We start from the raw sequence: 14899 nt of genomic DNA, 5'->3' as shown, positions 1-14899 counted from the left end.
CTCACAAGGGGTCTAAATCTTTCCTGGGATTGGTCAGTCAGATACAAGTCTGTGCAATACTCTCCCAAAATGGGTGAAATTACATAAAAAAATGGCCCCAAGGGGACAAAAATTTGAAACAACTTTCTTTTACCAAGAATCTTCTCATCTCCACCTAGGTCTCTGGAAATATGATTATCCCAGCACTGACACATAGGCTATTTGGGGTCACTGCCTTCCTACTGTCTAGGGGGAGGGGATCTCAGTTTCTTTGAACCATCTCCCTAGTCTTTTCCTACAGGCACCAAAGGAAAAAAGATATCTGTCCATTTTGAGCCTGGAGTATGGTCAGTGTCCCATTCCCTCTCCCACCTGATAACTGTGAATTTGGACTATTCATAAGCTATGGCACTCTGAAACTTGTACAGAACTAATTTAAGTTATTGTTTTTTAATAAAAGATTTTCATATCCTTGGAACTCAATCTTAGGTGTCTCTGTGGGGAGAGAGGGGAGATATTACATTGTCACTGGTCCCTGATCTGCCACCATTAGAGAGAATCTAATAAGAGGAGACCCCCAAAGTTCCCAGGCATTGGACAGCAGAGAGCTTGTGTTATTAGGTTTAGGGACTTGGTATCATATTATGACAGGCGTATGGTATGATGGATGCCAGACTAGCCTCAGAGTCAGGAATTCAAGTCCTGCCTCTGACATAAATTGATTTCAGTGACCCAGGGCAAGTCACTTAATTTCTTGGTGCATTAGGCAATTCCTTAGTGCTCTAAATAACAGATTTATAATTCCCCATTAGTAGCATGAATTTAGACATTGGAAATTGCTATATTGATGGAATTAATGAATTATGAAACTATGAATAATTAAATAATCATGAAAATTAATTATATCAATACAAACAGTCATCATTTGGATTTTAGTACAAAGGCTATTAAAACATCAAATATCTGTTCTAAAATGGATCTTCCTGAAAACACAAGCTGTAAGAGATGGGAAGGATCTTTGAACACAGATTATGGGGGGCTGGGAGGATCCTTACAGATAATCTAATTGAACCTTCTTATTTATAGCTGAGGAAAATTAGGCCCACAAAGGAGAACTAATTTGCTTAAGGTCACCTAATTAGTTAGTGGTAGGTTCAGGACTCAGTTCTACATCTCCTGACTTCCAGTCCAGTTCTCTCCACATTCCACCATGCCTTGGTATGACTGGGAGTGGACAGCAAAGATGGTAAGTGCTCTGACCAAAATTGAAAGTGCATACTATGGGGATAGCTAGGTGGTACAATGAATAGAGCACCAGACCTGAAGTCAGGAGAGTCTGAAATCTCAGACACATCCTAGCTGTGTGACCCTGGGCAAGTCACTTAACAGTGATTGCCTAGCCCTTGCTGCTCTTCTGTCTTAGAACTGATACTTAGCACACTTAGTTATTAGTTAGGGTTATTTTTTTAAGTGAATACTGTGCAATCTTGTAATTTAAGATGAAAACTGTATCTTTGTCTGTTTCTGTGTGTGTCTATTGTATTTGTCTGTATTTTGTGAGCCTATATTAGATATCTGGGTCTGGAGCGTGTGTCTGTATTGGTATGGCCATACATATGTGTTTGTCTGTGTCTGTGTCTGGGAAACCGGAGGTCCTCCAGGGAATACTCTCTGCCAAAGTGGCTGATAGTGACCGTTCTTGGCCCTAGTTGAGCCATAAAACTTATGGTGGCCCCTAGAGGTGGGGGAAGGACAGTCTCCCAAGGGAAACAGCCCAACAACTATGTGAATAACCTCACAGTGAATGACCTTTCCCAAGAGAATGATTAACAATGCCCTGACTGAGAAGACCCTAAATCTTCCTGGCAGTAGGTGGGTCAGAGCATTGCCCTGGCCTGGGTGGATGCATGAAAGGAAAAAAGAGATGCCTCAGGAGGAAGATGCAGGTAGACCCAGGGAACAGTATGTTGCAGGTAAGGATGGATGTCAGTCACATGCAAAATCAGGAGACAGGATGTTCAGAGGTCTAAGACTGGACAGCTCCTCCATGCCCCCTCCCACCCTGCTTCCTGAGGTCATCCTCTTAGTTTTTTTGATCCATTGTCAGAACATTTATCCCCCACAAGCAGGATTAAGTCCATTCTCCATGGCCAGTGATGGAGGGAACAGAGAATTTAAAACTGTAGAGAATAACCAGGCAAGAATAATTTTAAAATGTAAATAACCCTCCCTCAAACTACTCTTGCTATCTGTTTAGTTTGCAAAACATAATGTGTGTCCATGTGTCTATGCGAGGGATGGGGAAAGAGGCTGGTAAGGAAGGAGGGGTAATTGATTCAGCTTCCTAATTCTGCTTGGCCCTGAATAATATAAGAATATGAATATAGAGGCAGATAGGTGGCTCAGTGGATAGAGAGCCAGGCCTACAGATGGAAGGTCTTGAGTTCAAATCTGACCTGACTCTTCTTAGCTGTGTGACCCTGGGCAAGTCACTTAACCCCAACTGCCTAGCCCTTACTACCCTTCTGCCTTGGAACTAATACTGTATTGATTCTAAGACAGAAGGGAAGGGTTTTTAAAAAAGAAAAGAATATTACTATATTCCCAAAGGAGCTACTTGGCAGAGAAGAGGGAGGGTAACAGGCAGTATTGGAGGGTAGAGACTGGGGAGGCCAGCCTAGAAGTCTACCAGACCTTGGCCTCCAGAATAATTCCTCCCCGTGCCCTCTCTCACCTCCCAAGGAATGCTGCCTGTGGAGAGAGAACAATGTCAACTAGAACTCCTCTCTAGATCCAGGCCAAGGAGGACTGTGGAGAGAAAGCCCACCCTGGGTGCCTTCTTCTCCTGCATGGTCCTAGACTGCACCCTTACATACCCAAGAGCCTTCATCAGGGCCTTGGGCTTTTCATGGAAAATTTGGGAATGTATTAATACAGTGATATGATGACACTCAGTAGAAAAACTGGGGCTATATAGGAGGACCTGAGAATCTTCTACAACAAAAAAATAGTTAAATCCATGGGAACTGTTAATGTTACCAATCTTAGGTCGTCCCATTGAGAGAGGCATAGAAAAGGGGAAGAAAGAAGAAAATAAGGATTTATTAAGTGCCTCCCCTATGAAAACCACTGTGCTGGACACTTTCTAAATACTGTTTTATTTAATCCTCACAATAACCTTGGGAGGTAGGTATTATTCTGATCCATATTTTACAGATTAGGAAACTGCATCAGACAGAGGTTAAGTGACTTGCCCAAGGTCTTACTTGTCTGAGGCCAAACTTGAACTGAAGCCTTCCTAAGAACAGGCCCCATGCTCTATCCAATGTGTCATCTAGTTGCCTGCATAACATTTAAGATAGAGGAGGTGACAGTTCTATTACACTTTGCACTGGTCAGATGTTGTTTAGATTATTTTTTTAAAACCCTTACTTTCTATTAAACAACTAGGCAAAAGGGGTTAAAGTGACTTGCCCAGGGTTACATGTCTGAGGCCAGATTTGAACCCAGGACCTCCCAACTCCAGGCCTGGCACTCTATCCACCAAGCCATCTAGTTACCCTTGTCATTTAGATTTTTGATCTCGGTTCTGGGTGCCATATGTTATTGGAATCCAGGTTCTATTGTCTTCTGAGCTTGGCACAGTGCCTAGCACATAGTAGGCACTTTGTAAATATTTGTTCCCTTCCCTTCCCCTCTTTGGCTCATTGCCCTACCTGAAGTTACTCAACTCAAATATTCAAGTGGATTGGCAATCTTATCAATCTGGCAGCTCCCCTAACAGTGCAAACCACAACACATCCATGTTTGTTCATCCTTTGTTTATGTTCTCCTATAAGGTCACTGCTAGGATCATATATTCTCTATCTCCGGTCAAATGCAGAATGAGGAAGACATGACCCACTGTGTGATTACACCCTACATGACAGCTTCATTGAGGACACTTCAAAATCTGAAGAAACGATCTACATAAAAATATCACACAGTGGGGAGATGTTTTCTCAGTTGCCATCTTGGGACATTCTTAAAGTTCAAGATTCCTTCCACATCTTTGGTGTCTTCTCCTCCTTCAGAAACCTTCCCAACTGATCCCTTGACACCCTCTTAATGGCATCCCCTCCAGCACAGGTCTCTGTATATACTTGATTCAATCTAGCTGCTTTTCCTACCTGTTCATTTGTTCCATTTCCCATTTCCCCTGTAAGAACATCTGGGACTGTGATGTTAGGGTCTAAAAGTGTGGTAGTCTCACTGTTCTTGATGGTGAAAATAGTTTATTATTATAACATTTAAAGAGATTTCCATGTTTCTTCTATTTGTTGTCCTTTTTCTATTTTCATCCTTACATGTCCTTGGGATGACTAAAGCACATTTTCCAAAATAAAGCTTAAGTATATATAGCTCATGACAAGATTTGCCCAAATGTGAGAAATAGGGTCACCAGCTCCCATAGAGATACCCATGGTAGCAATGCATTTGGGTGGAAAACAGCCTTTATTTTACCCCATAGAAAAGGCAGAAAATGCAAAAGATATGAAGGAGTTCATAAAACAGATAAAAAATACATATGTTACTCAAAAGGAGTTACAGGAACCCCCAAACAGAGAGAGAGACACATAAAGCATTCAGATAACCTGTAAACTCCTCCAAGAAGGCAATCAAACCTTGCAAGTACTGAATAAGCAATGGCCCTTCCAATCAAACTCTTAATTACTGCCACTGCAAAGGTTCATCTGAAGAAAACAATGTGGATACACAGGGAGCTCATTGACCAATTTAGATTTGAATAAGAAATGTACAGGAGACAACTAGGTGACTGTGGAGAGAGCACCGGACCTGGAGTCAGGGGGACCCCCCCCCAGATTCAAATCTAGCCTCAGACCTGTGTGATCCTGGCAAGTCACAACTCCATTTGCCTAGCCTTTGCCCTTCTATCTTAGAATTGTTACTAAGGTGGAAAGAAAGTGTTATAAAACAAACAAATTAATTAATTAATTAATTAATTGATTAATGAGAAATGTGCAGAAAATGTAATCAATGCCAGACAACAGGAGATGAATACCCAAACACAACACAGTTTTGTCAAAATAACATCAGGAATGCCAAAGTTCAGAATGAGATTTTTGTCAAGGAAAGATAAAGACAACAAAAGGACTTTGTTTTTCTCTAGCTATATTGGGAGGAAAAAGGATAAAAAAAAGGGATAGGATCTTTGTTTAGGATAGATGGGACAATGACAACTTCCAACAAACAGGTGACAGAAGGGCTCAACTCTTGTTTCATTTTCTCTGTAAAGGAAAATGACCTTTACACAGAAAAGTGACAGAACAAAAATGACTAACAAGGAGCTGATACTCAAGACCCAAGATAAGTAAAGAGACAAGAAGAGTACACCTGGCTGCCCTTGATAAATTTAAATCACCTGGTCCAGATAAATTTCTGTCCTTGGTTCCTGAGAGAACTAGAAAATGTGATTGCTGATTGTGATTGCCACTATTTGAAAAATCATGGAAAACAAGAGAACAGCCATAAGCTTAGAGAAGAGCAACTGTTCCAATTTTCCAAAAAAGGGAAAAGAACAAAATTGGTGAGCTATAGACCAATGAGGTTTCCTTCAATTACTGGAAGAATTCTAGGATGGATCATCAAAGATACTGTTGCTAAATAAAAAGAAAGGGAAATATGGCTTCAAAGAACCAACATGGCTTCATTAACAACAGGTCATGCCAGGCTAATCCCATTTCCCTTTTGACAGGGTAGAGTGCCAGGTAGAGAGCCAAGAAAAACCTGAGTTCAAATCTGGCCTCAGATACTGATTAACTGTTTGATCCTGGGCAAGTCACTTAACTCTGTTGGCCTTAGTTTCCTCATCTGTCAAATGAGTTGGAGAAGGAAATAGCAACCTATTCCAATATCTTAACTCTTGGCTTCTGACTTAGTATCAATTCTATAAGATTGGCAAAGACCAGTCAAGACACCAGGGGGTTAAGTGACTTGCCCAGGGTTACACAGCTAGGAAGTATCTGAGACCAAATTTTAACTCAGATCCTCCCATCTCAAGGCCTGGCACTCTATCCACTGTGCTACCAAGCTGAATTTCAGTATCTTTGCCAAGAAAACCTCAAATGGGGTCACAAAGAGTTGGATGCAACTGAAATGACTGAACAACAATTATAACAAAAATTAACCAGTAGATGATGGCATTGTTGTGGATATTATATACATGCATATACATATGTATAATATCCACATATATATTCATATATATATAAACTCTTATCATCTATCTTATAATAAATACTGTGTATTTATTCCATGGTAGAAGAGAGGTAAGGGCTAGGCTATGAGGGGTAAGTGGCTTGTAGGGTCACTCAGCTAGGAAGTAATTGAGGCAAGATTTTAACCCAGGATCTCCCATCTCAGGCCTAGTTCTCAATTCACTGAGCCACTTGGCTGTCCCTAGTTTATTTGTATTTTAACAAAGTTTTTAATAAAGTGTCTTGAATGCAGACTAAAACATACTATGTTTCATTTTCTTCTTTCTTTTTTTTACTTGAGAACTCTTACACAAAATGACTACTAATGTTTTACATGATTGAACATGTAAAAATCTATATCAGATTGCTTACCATCTCAGAAAGAAGGGAGGGAAAGAGGAAAGGAGGATCAGAAGAAGGGAGAGAATTTGGAACTCAAAACTTTAAAAAAATGAATGTTAAAAAATTTTTTTTACATGAAATAGAGGGGGGAAATAAGAAAAACAAAGTATCTTATGCTCCTCTTATGGAGAAGATGGAGAGATATGGATTATCAGAAACATTCCTAATTTACTGAATGGGTGGATTCAAAGAATAGTTGTTAATGGTTCAATGTCAGCATAGCAAGGGTCACACAGCTGGGAAGTGTCTGAGGCCAGATTTGAACCTAGGACCTCCCATCTCTAGGCCTGACTCTCAACCCACTGAGCTACCCAGCTGCCCCCAAAGTCTTTCACTTTGACATGAAGCAGGGCTTCCAACCAAACCTGAGGTGCTTTGTCCGTGGAGGGAGATGGGACTCCTATTGCTGAAAGAATTCAGAAGCAACCCTCCATACCTGTGTAAGGGGTGAAGTCTGGGACAGAGTTTCTTGTGGAAGGAAATAATGTGTGGTTCCAGAAGCTTTTGGGGAGAGAATCATAAGAAAAGAAAAATAGTGAAAGCTGGGAATATTCAGGGGAAGCTGACTCCTCAAAATGTATCTGGTATCCAGTTTGCCCCTTGAGATACTTCAGAGACTTTCTTTTGGGTGAGATCAGACCCTCACTCTTGGCTTGAGCTGAGATCTCATCCTTCTTCCACCTAAAGAGTTCATTCTTCATTGTTTATTCTTTGATCTAACCTCATCTGTATAACATCTCTGATTTGTTCACTGCTTGAATAAATTGGCTTATGTGCTATTTGTTACTAGTGATGGTTCTTCTTGTGACTACCATCTGTTAGAAAGGAACTAATCTGGTGGAGGGCTTCACCCCTTCATCAGGGCAACAAAGGAAATAGTCTTTGACTAGAATCTATTGTTCTCCTACATGAGAAATATGTGATAGAAGCAGGGAGATCTTTTAATATGATACCGCTGTCATATTAAAAAAGAGGGTAGCTGGCTGGCTCAGTGGATTAAGAGCCAGATTTAGAGACAGGAAGTCCTTGGTTCAAATCTAGCCTCAGACACTTGCTAGCTGTGAGACTGGAAAAAAGAAAAATGCCCGACTTCAGGATGCTTCTGGAGCCTGCTAGCCCATCTCCGCCCAGCTAGATTGCTGACAATACAGATATCATAACCTGTCCTGGGTCAAATTCCAGAGATATCCATCCATGCTACCTGAGCCATGTCTGTCCATTTAGACAACCCATGTGGACATATATATCTTATGTAAGCATATACGTATCTTAAAGGTAAAAAAAAAATCAGCATCTCAAATATAAGCTGTATGAGGCAATGCTAACAGAAGCTGATATAAAAAAAAAAAAAAAAGCTTGAGAAGGATTAGTGGATGGCAAGCTCAGTATAGTATGGTAGGGAAAAAATGCCAATGCAATCTTGGGCTAAATTTAGAGGGGAATTCCAGGAATGGAGAATTAGTACAGTAATCCCACTATGCTTGATTCTTCTCAAAACTCATCTGGGTTCAGTCTGGACACCATAGTTTAAGAAGGATATTGACAAATGTTCATTCTTCTGCAGTATTTAGAGGAAGCAACCAGGATGGTAAAGGAAGTGGGTACCTTTAGCTTGGATAAGAGAAGACTTAATGAGAACATAATAGCTGTCTTCAAGTATTAGATACTGGAAAAGTCAAGGACTCTCACCTGGAAATGGGATTAGATTTATTCTGATTAGGCCCAAAAAACATAAAGAGAAATAAAGGATAGAAATGGAAAGTGGCAAATTTAGGGTTGATATAAAATGGTTTCCATTTTTCTGAAAGCATTTTCTCAATTCATTTTTTTGTTTGATTCTACAATATTCTCCAAATAAACCATCTCATCTAGAAAGAGATAATTTCGCCCCCTCTTGGTCTTTTCTTACTCATTTTCCTTTTCTTGTCTTATTGTTCTAGCTAGAATTTCAAGCACTGTATCAAATAATAGTGAATATATTAGGAAATCGTGTTTTGCCTCTGGTGTTATTGAGAAAGCTTATATTATTTCTCCATTACAAGTAATGCCAATTCTTGGTTTTATTTAGATTTTCTTAATAATACTGTGTGAATTTAATATAAATTGTGCTCCCTTATTCTATCTGAAACCCCACTTTGAGCAGTAATAGCCCCATCCTTTGATTACTTGGCATCCTGGACTTGTCAGGAAGTCCCCATGCAAATAGGGGCATGTCTGACTCAGATCTGGACTAAGGTTTAGCTTTTCCAATCAAAGAATCCCAGGAGTGGTGAAAACTGCCTTTATACCCCTTTCTCGATGGACACTCATAGCTCACTCTCCCTCTTTTTAACTTTTTTTTAAGCCCTTACCTTCTGTTTTAGAATCAATACTGTATATTGGTTCTAAGGCAGAAGAGTGGTAAGGGCTAGGCAATGGAGGTTAAGTGACTTTCCTAGGGTCACATAGCTAGGAAGTGTCTGCAGTCAGACTTGAACCCACAACCTCGTGTCTCTGGGCCTGGCTCTCATTGAACCACTTAGCTGCCCCTCGCTTTTTAACTTATGGCCTGCACTAGCTTATCTCACAGCCACTTGGGATGAGCCAAGGTAATTTGTCGATCAGCTAGAAATTAGGACAGCCATGTGATCTCTCTCTCTCTCACTATCTCTCTCTCTCTTTCCCTCACACACACATACACACACACCCCTTTATTAATAATTAAAAATTAACACATAGCCCCCAGAAAATTTTAATCATAACAATATTAGGGAGAGATTTTTCTTAGTCCTGTGCATTTTAATATTTTGATATAATTGTATTTTGCCAAATGTTTTCTGCCTTTACTAATATTACCATGGGATTTTCATTATTTTTGTCATTAATGTTATGTTATTATTCCATCATTCTGGGCGCTGATCTCTAGCCTCCCTCAGGAAGTAGAAAAATGCCATTTCATTCAGTACCAAACTCCTCCCTTCCAGGAAAGAGAAGAAAGGCCATTCCATCAAGTCTTTGGAATACTCTCTTGCCTTGGGAGTAGAGTGACACCATTCCTTCAGTCCCAACAGTCATCTCTCCTGAACTGCTTAAGGATGTGAAAGAACTCCATTCTGAGGTCAAACTCTTACAGAAAATGAAAACCTACCTGAATTCACTCCTTAGTGATTAACAAACTCTAACCTAGTCAAACCCCATCTCCGATCCTAGTGATTCTGAACCCCTTGCTGTTATCATTCAAACCCTATTCTGTCCCACGCTGCCCAATCCTTTATTCCCATTCCTCTTCTATATACCACAATAATATTACCCACTCCTTCCACTGTGCTCTCTGGAATGTTTGTTCCATAGGTAACAAACATATTTGCATTAAGGTCTTTTTTCCCCCTTCCATCTTTTTTTCTTTCCAATCTTTCTATCATCTGGCTCTCACTGAGACTTGGTGTCCTCCTCATGATACAGGTTCCTTGGCCTCCCTTTCTAGTACTATCTGTACTTTTACCCATTTCCCCCAATTTGCTGGCCCAAATGGGTACTCTAATTCCTTTTCTCTCATTTCTCACCTCTCTTGCAATCTGGCTTCTGACTTCATCACTAAACTAAAACTGCTTTTTCCAAGGTTATTCATGATTTCTTAATTGCCAAATAAAATGGCTTTTTCTTACTCTTTATCTTTCTTGACTTCTCTGTAGCCTTTAGCAATGTCAATAACCCTCTTCTCCTTGATGCTCTCTTCTCTATAGATTTTCGTGATACTTTCCTCATTTTCTTTTTACCTATACGACGGTTTATTCATTTCTTTGCCTATATCTCCATCCAGGTCAAGCCTGGTAACTCTGAGTGTTCCACAAGGTACTGTCTTGTAACCTCTTTTCTTCCTCCAAAATATTTATCTTGATGATTTCATCAACTCTCATGAGTTCAATTATTATCTCTATGCTGATGATTCTCAAATCCACTTATCCAGCCCTAACTTTTTTGTTGGCCATTGGTTGCTCATCTTCAACTGCCTATTGGACAGAACCAGATATCCGTTAGACATCTTAAATTCCACACACATCCAAAACTAAACTCATTATCTTTTCCCTCAAACCCTCTCTTCCTCCTAAATTCCCTATTATTATTGAGGATACCACTATCTTCCCAGTTACCCAGGCTTTCAATCTAGCTATCATTCTCAACTCCTCCCTATCTCTAACCTCTCATATCCAATTTGTTGCCAAAGCCTATTGATTTATACTTTCATAATATCTCTCACATATGTACCCTTTTGTCTTCTGACATCGCCACCACTCAGACATGTGCCACCCCATCATCCCCTCCTGTCTGGAATTTTGCAATAGCCTCCTGGGTTCTCCCTGCCAAAAAAGTCTCTCTTCACTACAGTCAGCTGTCAAAATGAACTTCCTAAAACACTGGCCTGCCTATAGCACTCCTCCCCTGACTTGGAAAATTCTAGTGTTTCTTCATCACCTCCAAGGTCAAATACAAATCCTCCATTTGGGTTTTAAAGCCCTTCATCTCCTAGCCCTACCCACCACCATTGCCACCTTACTGGTGTTCTTATATTTTTATAGTTCATCATATAGTTCATCATATCGCAAAGCCAGTGACATTGGCCTCTTTGCCATTTCTCAAACAAAACATTCTATCTCCTAATTCCACACATTTTTTGATGACTGTCCTCCATGCCTAGAATGTTCTCCCTCATATGTATCTCCTGGCTTCTCTAGCTTCCTACAAGACCAAACTAAAATCTCACCATCTACCTGAAGACTTTCCAGATCCCCTTTAATTAGATGTATTTTCTCTGCTGATTATTTCCAATTTATCCTTTTTGCAACTTAGGCTTTAAGCTAATTGAGAGTAGGGACTGTCTTTTGCCTTTCTTTGAATCCCTAGCAGTTAGCACAGTGTTTAGCATATAGTAGAGGCTTATTATGTGTTTATTGAATGGATTGGTGAACTATTCTTTCAATTTTGATATAAATCTAATCCATTAACAATGAATAATTTTTTAAAATGCATTACTATAGAGATAGGAAATCCTACCTTCAAACCTGGCCCCAGACTTCCTAACTGTGTGACCCTAAGCAAGTCACTTAACCCCCTTTTCCTAGCTCTTATTGCTCTTCTGCCTTGGAACCTATTTACAGTATTGATTCTAATATGGAAGGTAAGGGCTTTTAGGGGGGGGAAATGTATAAATAAATTTCTGTAGTATCTTTGCTAATATTTTATTTAACACCTTAATATCAATATTCATTAGAGATATTGGTCTATAAATGAAAATTATATATGAAACACATTTATATATACATAATAATTTTCATTCTCTGACTTATCTCTTCATGGTTTAGGTAAGGAGTTTGGTAGGGTGCTTTCTCTACTTTCTTATACTGTTAAGGAATCTCTTCTAATTTATTCTCTCCACAGTACTGCCATCTTCTGGTCTGAGCTGACCTCTCCTCTGTTGGTTTACTGAAATTCAGCTGCTCTGAGGCCTTTCTTTTTTTAGATCATAATGCTAGCTTCTTTTTTAGCTCTTTGATAATTGAAATACACAATAATAATCACACTGTTAAGCAGAGAAGTCTTCAGGCACTAAGTCTGCCTTTCTTTTTCTATTCTTTTTTTGAAAAATCCATACCTTCTGTCTGCAGAAGAGCAGTAAAGTTTGGGCAATAAGGTTTAAATGACTTGCCCAGGGTCACAAAGCTAGCAAGTGACTGAGGCCAGATTTGAACCTAGGACTTCCCATCTGTAGGCCTGGCTCTCTATCCACTGAGCCACCCAGTCTGTCTTTCTAACTATCTTTCTTTTCCTTCAGCTATTATGAATTTAGTCTACTCTTTGAATTAGTGAAGGAAAATTCTTTCAATTCCCCACAGGACCTTGACCAATCCAAGGAAATCATCCTTGGGGAATTTATTCAGCAAGAGTAGAAGGCAAGAGTATCTATTAGCTTTTGTTCTACCCACCTATAAGTCCCAAACTTGCTGTTCTTCCTAAAATTGAATGAGTCCTTTCTCATTTATAGGCTGTTTTTCTACATTGCCTTCCTTCCTTTCTAAAATCTACTTAATACCTCTTCTGTCCTCTTGGAGTCTTCTCTGATTAATCTTACAAAGTTTTCTTTATTCCACTCCCCTCCCAATTTATACTCCATTACCTCAACACTGATGAGTATAGCTCTATTCACCTCGAGTGTATGTAATTATGTCTATTTCCTGATTGTCTCATGTTTTTCCCTTTCAGATTAGGGCTGAGCTATTTCCTCTTGGGCTGAATCCCCACAGGGCCCAGGGCTTTTCCTACCAAGGATGCTGTGGATAAAAGGGTGATACAGTAGTGCCTATCACCCATTTGGTTTCTAGGAACAAACCAGAGACTACATCATTTTACATCAGTATCTTCCAGATTGAAGGGAGAGAAGACAGGCTTGAGTCATAGCCAGAGTTAAGTGCTCATATACTATTTATAGTCTGATTCTACTTCCTTAATGGCTTCATTGCCTTCAGCTCCAAGCCAGGGGACTGATTCACCAGTGACTCCAGGCAGGGGAGAAGAAAGATTTTTAGGATATTGCAAATGAGTCAGGTGTGTCTGGGGTTTGGAGAGAACAAACATCCCCAACTTCTACTCATCATCATCATCATCATCACCCTGATCATCACCTCCAAAAGCATTTTGCAAAGCAAGGAATTTCACAGGTAGAATCTAAGTGGGACCCTCCAATACAGACTGTCCACCAGAAGTGAAAAGAACCTTAGAGTTAATAGGATCCAAATCTGTGACTCCCACCCCAAGTTTGGCAGATGTTAACTCTGAAGTCCACACAAGGGTAAGTGCATTGTCCATGTTCATATAAATTCCAGTCATGCCTGCTTTGGTTTGTTGGGAAGAACCCAGACTATCTTTGAGCCAAAAGTGTCACAAATTTTCCCATTCAGCCCTTTAGGGGTACTATTGGGGGAGGGGGCCAAGAGTGTTCTGGGGGAGCTTTAAGCTAAAATCCTGGATCTGGACAGGTTGCCCTTGTCAAGAATGGCAGGCTCCATTTGAATGTAAGTCAAATGGTTAAGTCAAATGGAATGGCTGAGGGAGGCAGAGTGGGTGGAATGCTACCTCCCAGGGGAGATGGAGTTTGGAATATTTATACCATTTAAACAACAGAGTCTAGGTGACTAGAGATGAGATGATGATGATGATGTGTTACTGGGTCTCTGCAACCTGAGATGGGCCATGTGGTTATGTTCTTTGCCTCAAAGTCAAAAGGGAGTGAACCATTCAGTTTAGGGGATAGTCAGATATTTGGGATATAAAACAGTTGCTTATCAGAAGCCACAAACTGGGAGATGCCTATCTGTGCGCTCATCAAGAATGCTCAAAGTCGGGGACTTCCAGGTTAAGATGGTGGCAGAGTAGAGGCAGAGTGACTTTCTCTCCTTACCAACAGGTATAGAGTACCTCCAAAGGACAAAAAAACAAATCCAGATGAAAGAAGGGACCCCACAATAGGGCGCAGTATCGAAGTGGGATTTGGGCACTTCCACACCATAAGGGGAGGAAATAGCTCCCATCAAAATGCAAGCGGATCACCCCTCACCCACCCCACCCACAGTACCAGAGGCAGAGGCTGTGCTCCAGAGTTAGAGCAAGCTGGGGCACAACATCTAGCCCCTAGGCAGAAAGCTAGCACTTCTAGGAGCTTACCCCTGAGAGCAGCAAGACCTAAGACCTCAGGCGGCTGGAAAACTCAGACCTTGGACATGGGAGTAGGGCTGAGAGAGACAGCAGCAGCACCCAGCATGCTCAGACTCAGGGGAAAATCTCAGGTGGTGGAGCAAGCGTGGGCCAATTTCCAGGCTCTGGGCAGCCAGCTATGACCATGGGGTCTTGACCTTGAAAACAGCTAGACCAGAGACCCCAAGAGGCTAGAAAACTCAGACCTTGAACACTGGAGTGGGGCTGAGAGAGGCAGCAGCAGCACCCAGCACACTCAGACTCAGGGGAAAACTCCAGGTAGAGGAGCAAACATGGGCCAAGTTCAGGGCTCTAAGCAGCTGGCTAGGAATACAGGGGCTCAACCCTGAAAACAGCTGACCCCAGGAGGGTCCCCAGAGAAGCCATGAGACTCACAAAGTAGCTTCAGGCAAAAACTGCTCCCTAACTCCATACAAAGAGAATCAGATTGGCTTACTCAGCCTTCTGGCGGATAAAGCACAATGAAACCAAGCAAAGCCCAAGAAATAAACAAGAAGACAAAGAAAAAAAATTCT

This window comes from Gracilinanus agilis, chromosome 3 (genome assembly GCF_016433145.1).
Source record: "Gracilinanus agilis isolate LMUSP501 chromosome 3, AgileGrace, whole genome shotgun sequence".
Lineage (NCBI taxonomy): Eukaryota > Metazoa > Chordata > Mammalia > Didelphimorphia > Didelphidae > Gracilinanus > Gracilinanus agilis.
The sequence above is the reverse complement of the archived record's forward strand: the minus strand, read 5'-3'. Positions refer to the sequence as shown.